General features: G+C 59.5%; 1 pseudogene; it reads right to left on the bottom strand.

Moving 5' to 3' along the window:
• Window positions 1–5,000, bottom strand: part of LOC126450194 (large subunit ribosomal RNA) — a 7,760-nt pseudogene that overhangs the window by 2,022 nt on the left and 738 nt on the right.

Raw genomic sequence — 5,000 nt, 5'->3', positions numbered from 1 at the left:
AACGTGATTTGCGGTTTCAGTTGCGACGCAGCCTGCCCTACAGTTGGTGTCACCTGAACGGCCACGCTGCAACCTAGCCCGAGTTGGCAGGGCATTTATCCTGGTTCGCAGGCAGGAGATGAAGTCGCGGCCACTAATAGGGTGCTGGGGGTTATCCACCCAGCTGTGCTGCCCTGGTGTTCGGGCAGACTTCCTCAAGGCAGCTCCATCCACCGACGAGTGCAGCCTCTCTGCCCACATCCGGCCAAGCTGGCTGCTCGTCCGTATGACCCCGTCGTTCCACCGTAGCTGATGCTCCAGCCTCCCAAATTCGCGCCCGAGAACGTCCTCTGTCGACCCGTCTGATTGGATTCCCAACGCTCGGATGTTGTCGAGTCGATTCCGCCGCAGCAGAGGCCCAAGCCACCGAGCTGATGGCACTCCCAAACCCCCAGCTGTAACAGGGGCGTGGAAGTACGCAACCGGAATGTCCGCTGGCAGGCACAGCCAAGATCTCAAAGCTGTGCGGACGGCGATGTCCACTGCGGAGAGAGCACCAAGACGGGTCCTCGACAGAGCCAGGCCATGGTGGATTCCTGGCAAGACCACGGTTCTCAGGGCGTGAAGACGTTGTTGTGGCTTCAGTGGTGCCTTGGTTAGGACGCTCAGCTGTCGCTCGACCTCCCGCCTCGGATGGAAGAGGCTGCATCCGCTGGTAGAGAACTCCAGGCCAAGATACCGAAAAGTGCTCTCGACTGCCAAGGCTGGAAGGGTGGTATATCCAGCCTTGAAGGTCGTGGTGTTGTCGACCTTAACTTTCTTCTCACGGCCGGAGGCCGCGAGGGCGAGAGTAAAGCACTTCCCAGGATTGACCTGGAGACCCAGGTCTCCAAGAACTGATACAGATGTATCGATCAGGTCCTGGAGACCACCTTTCGTCTCAGCGAACAACAGGAGGTCGTCAGCGAAGGCGGCAGCAATCAGGCGTCGTCCCATGATGTTGGCACCTACATGATCTGGGAGGCGAGCAAGCATAAGGTCCAGCGAAAGGTTAAACAGGATAGGGGAAAGAGGGTCGCCCTGCCGAACGCCCCTTGAAGGCCGCACTGGACCCAGTGACTTTCCCGAACCAGAGAACACCGTAACCCCATTCTCATAGCATCCCAGGATGTATCCAATGAACTCGTCCGGCAGACCATGTGCCCTCAGGGCAGGCCTCAGGGCACCATGGTCCAGGGAGTCGAATGCCTTGGACACATCCAGGGACGCGACATAGAGGGAGTTACAGTTCACCCTGGCCTGAGTCATCGCCAGGTCCAACAGGAATGAATTGTGCAGCATCCCATCCTGAGGAAGGAAGGCCCGCTGACGCCCGTCCAACACACAGGTCCGCATCAGCCGACCCGCCAGGATCTTATGGAAGACCCTGGCGAGGACTGAGCAAACAGTGATCGGGCGGAAGTCAGCGGGGGATGCTGGGGCGGCCTTCTTGGGCAGCAGGGAGGTACGGGCCTGTAGGAGTCGGGATGGAAGGCAGCGGGTCAAAAGGAAAAGGTTTAACACTTTCAGGAGGACCTCACGGGGAAGACGACGGAGCTGGGCAGGTGTTAATCCATCTGGGCCCGCAGCGGAGCGACGAGGTGGGAGAGCTGCCGCAATGTCCTCCAATGTGATAGGCGCCCACAGCTCTTGAAATGGCACCTCAACGCGGGACGGTAACAACCGACAATCTAGGCGGTCAACCCGGCCAGATGGACGGCGGGTGAAGAAATCTTTCCAAAACTCGACCAAGCCAGGAATTGGAAGTGGCTGGTGAGTCAGTGTGCCGTCAAGAATGCCGTTAATGCACCGCCCCGCGTTTTTGGAGAACGCGCGTTGGCACACGGAGTACTCCCACCTGCGACGAGCTCGTTTCCGCTCAGGTGGCTGGGACATGTGCTTGGAGGCAACAGGATTGTGGGATGCCTCCTTGCTACCTAAGGCATCAAGTACAGGTGGCAGCATGCCCATAATGACATGCCTGGATGCACTGTGCCCCAGCGCCAAGATGTCGTCAACTGAGCGGTACTTCGGACCCGACGATGGCAAGGCTGCTAAGGCCGACCAGATGGCCTGGTCAACAGGATCTTCTAGCGACGGTGGAGTCAGGGAAGACGTGGAAGCCCCAGCAGGGGGTGCAGCAGCATCAGAGGGGCGAGGTCGCTCTGCAGAGGCAGAAAGAGCAGCAACGAACTCGGCGACCTGGTTCCTGTAAGCTCCCGCACGACGCTGGCACTTAATGGATTCAAGTGAGCGGTGCGGGAAGATCTTCACTAATTCTTGATTCAGGAACCGGGTGCCCTCGAGTGTTAGCACTGCCTCTGCATGGGCCAGGCGTAACAGTTCCTCACTAGACCACCTGGCCTTCGCCCTCTGGATGTTAATTTCTGCGTTCACTGCGCCAAGATGAGCCCTGCGGCGATGCACACCAAGACCAGTCTTGGTGCCGAAACTCCGACTGCACTCGGGGCACTGGAACGCCGGCAAGACGTCAAGACCCGGACTGGCGACGTCAGCTGGTGGCCCAACAACTGGCGCAGCTCCTCCAGCGGGAGGACCGCAACCTGATCTATTACGAGTGTTGGGGCCAGCTGAAACAAGAGGCAGGGGGGCAGGCAACCCCCAAGCCCCGAAGGTTCACCCCGCTCTGTCGGTCAGAGAGCTCTAGGAAGACACAGAATTCCGTGCCTCCCCTCGGCTCCCTTCACGACTCCCGCCACGTGAAGGCCAGAGCTAGGATTTCCCACTGAGAGGCTAAGCGAACCATCGCCCACTCGACACCCAAGGGTGCTAAGGAGTGGACCGAGAGGATCCGTATATGACGCATCATGTGAGCATTAAGAGAGTCATAGTTACTCCCGCCGTTTACCCGCGCTTGCTTGAATTTCTTCACGTTGACATTCAGAGCACTGGGCAGAAATCACATTGCGTCAACACCCGCTAGGGCCATCGCAATGCTTTGTTTTAATTAGACAGTCGGATTCCCCCAGTCCGTGCCAGTTCTGAGTTGATCGTTGAATGGCGGCCGAAGAGAATCCGCGCACCCGCGCGCCCCCGGAGGAGCACGCTAAGGCGGACGCGGCCTCGCAGCAAGGAAGATCCGTGGGAGGCCAAGGCACGGGACCGAGCTCGGATCCTGCACGCAGGTTGAAGCACCGGGGCGCGAACGCCGCGCAGGCGCGCGCATCCTGCACCGCCGGCCAGCACGAGGCCAACCAACGGCGAGAGCAGACCACGCCCGCGCTAAACGCCCGCACTTACCGGCACCCCTACGGCACTCACCTCGCCCAGGCCCGGCACGTTAGCGCTGACCCACTTCCCGACCAAGCCCGACACGCCCCGATCCTCAGAGCCAATCCTTATCCCGAAGTTACGGATCCAATTTGCCGACTTCCCTTACCTACATTATTCTATCGACTAGAGGCTCTTCACCTTGGAGACCTGCTGCGGATATGGGTACGAACCGGCGCGACACCTCCACGTGGCCCTCTCCCGGATTTTCAAGGTCCGAGGGGAAGATCGGGACACCGCCGCAACTGCGGTGCTCTTCGCGTTCCAAACCCTATCTCCCTGCTAGAGGATTCCAGGGAACTCGAACGCTCATGCAGAAAAGAAAACTCTTCCCCGATCTCCCGACGGCGTCTCCGGGTCCTTTTGGGTTACCCCGACGAGCATCTCTAAAAGAGGGGCCCGACTTGTATCGGTTCCGCTGCCGGGTTCCGGAATAGGAACCGGATTCCCTTTCGCCCAACGGGGGCCAGCACAAAGTGCATCATGCTATGACGGCCCCCATCAACATCGGATTTCTCCTAGGGCTTAGGATCGACTGACTCGTGTGCAACGGCTGTTCACACGAAACCCTTCTCCGCGTCAGCCCTCCAGGGCCTCGCTGGAGTATTTGCTACTACCACCAAGATCTGCACCGACGGCGGCTCCAGGCAGGCTCACGCCCAGACCCTTCTGCGCCCACCGCCGCGACCCTCCTACTCGTCAGGGCTTCGCGGCCGGCCGCAAGGACCGGCCATGACTGCCAGACTGACGGCCGAGTATAGGCACGACGCTTCAGCGCCATCCATTTTCAGGGCTAGTTGCTTCGGCAGGTGAGTTGTTACACACTCCTTAGCGGATTCCGACTTCCATGGCCACCGTCCTGCTGTCTTAAGCAACCAACGCCTTTCATGGTTTCCCATGAGCGTCGATTCGGGCGCCTTAACTCGGCGTTTGGTTCATCCCACAGCGCCAGTTCTGCTTACCAAAAGTGGCCCACTTGGCACTCCGATCCGAGTCGTTTGCTCGCGGCTTCAGCATATCAAGCAAGCCGGAGATCTCACCCATTTAAAGTTTGAGAATAGGTTGAGGTCGTTTCGGCCCCAAGGCCTCTAATCATTCGCTTTACCGGATGAGACTCGTACGAGCACCAGCTATCCTGAGGGAAACTTCGGAGGGAACCAGCTACTAGATGGTTCGATTAGTCTTTCGCCCCTATACCCAGCTCCGACGATCGATTTGCACGTCAGAATCGCTACGGACCTCCATCAGGGTTTCCCCTGACTTCGTCCTGGCCAGGCATAGTTCACCATCTTTCGGGTCCCAACGTGTACGCTCTAGGTGCGCCTCACCTCGCAATGAGGACGAGACGCCCCGGGAGTGCGGAGGCCGCCGCCCCGTGAAGGGCGGGGAAGCCCCATCCTCCCTCGGCCCGCGCAAGGCGAGACCTTCACTTTCATTACGCCTTTAGGTTTCGTACAGCCCAATGACTCGCGCACATGTTAGACTCCTTGGTCCGTGTTTCAAGACGGGTCGTGAAATTGTCCAAAGCTGAAGCGCCGCTGACGGGAGCGATTATTCCGCCCGAGAGCATCCCGAGCCAACAGCGGCGCGGGTCCGGGGCCGGGCCAGGTAGGTCCGTCATCCGGGAAGAACCGCGCGCGCTTGCCGGGAGCCCGAGCGCCCAAAGGGGCGAATCGACTCCTCCAGATATA

Source organism: Schistocerca serialis, unplaced genomic scaffold (assembly GCF_023864345.2).
Source record: "Schistocerca serialis cubense isolate TAMUIC-IGC-003099 unplaced genomic scaffold, iqSchSeri2.2 HiC_scaffold_731, whole genome shotgun sequence".
NCBI lineage: Eukaryota > Metazoa > Arthropoda > Insecta > Orthoptera > Acrididae > Schistocerca > Schistocerca serialis.
The sequence above is the reverse complement of the archived record's forward strand: the minus strand, read 5'-3'. Positions and strand labels throughout refer to the sequence as shown.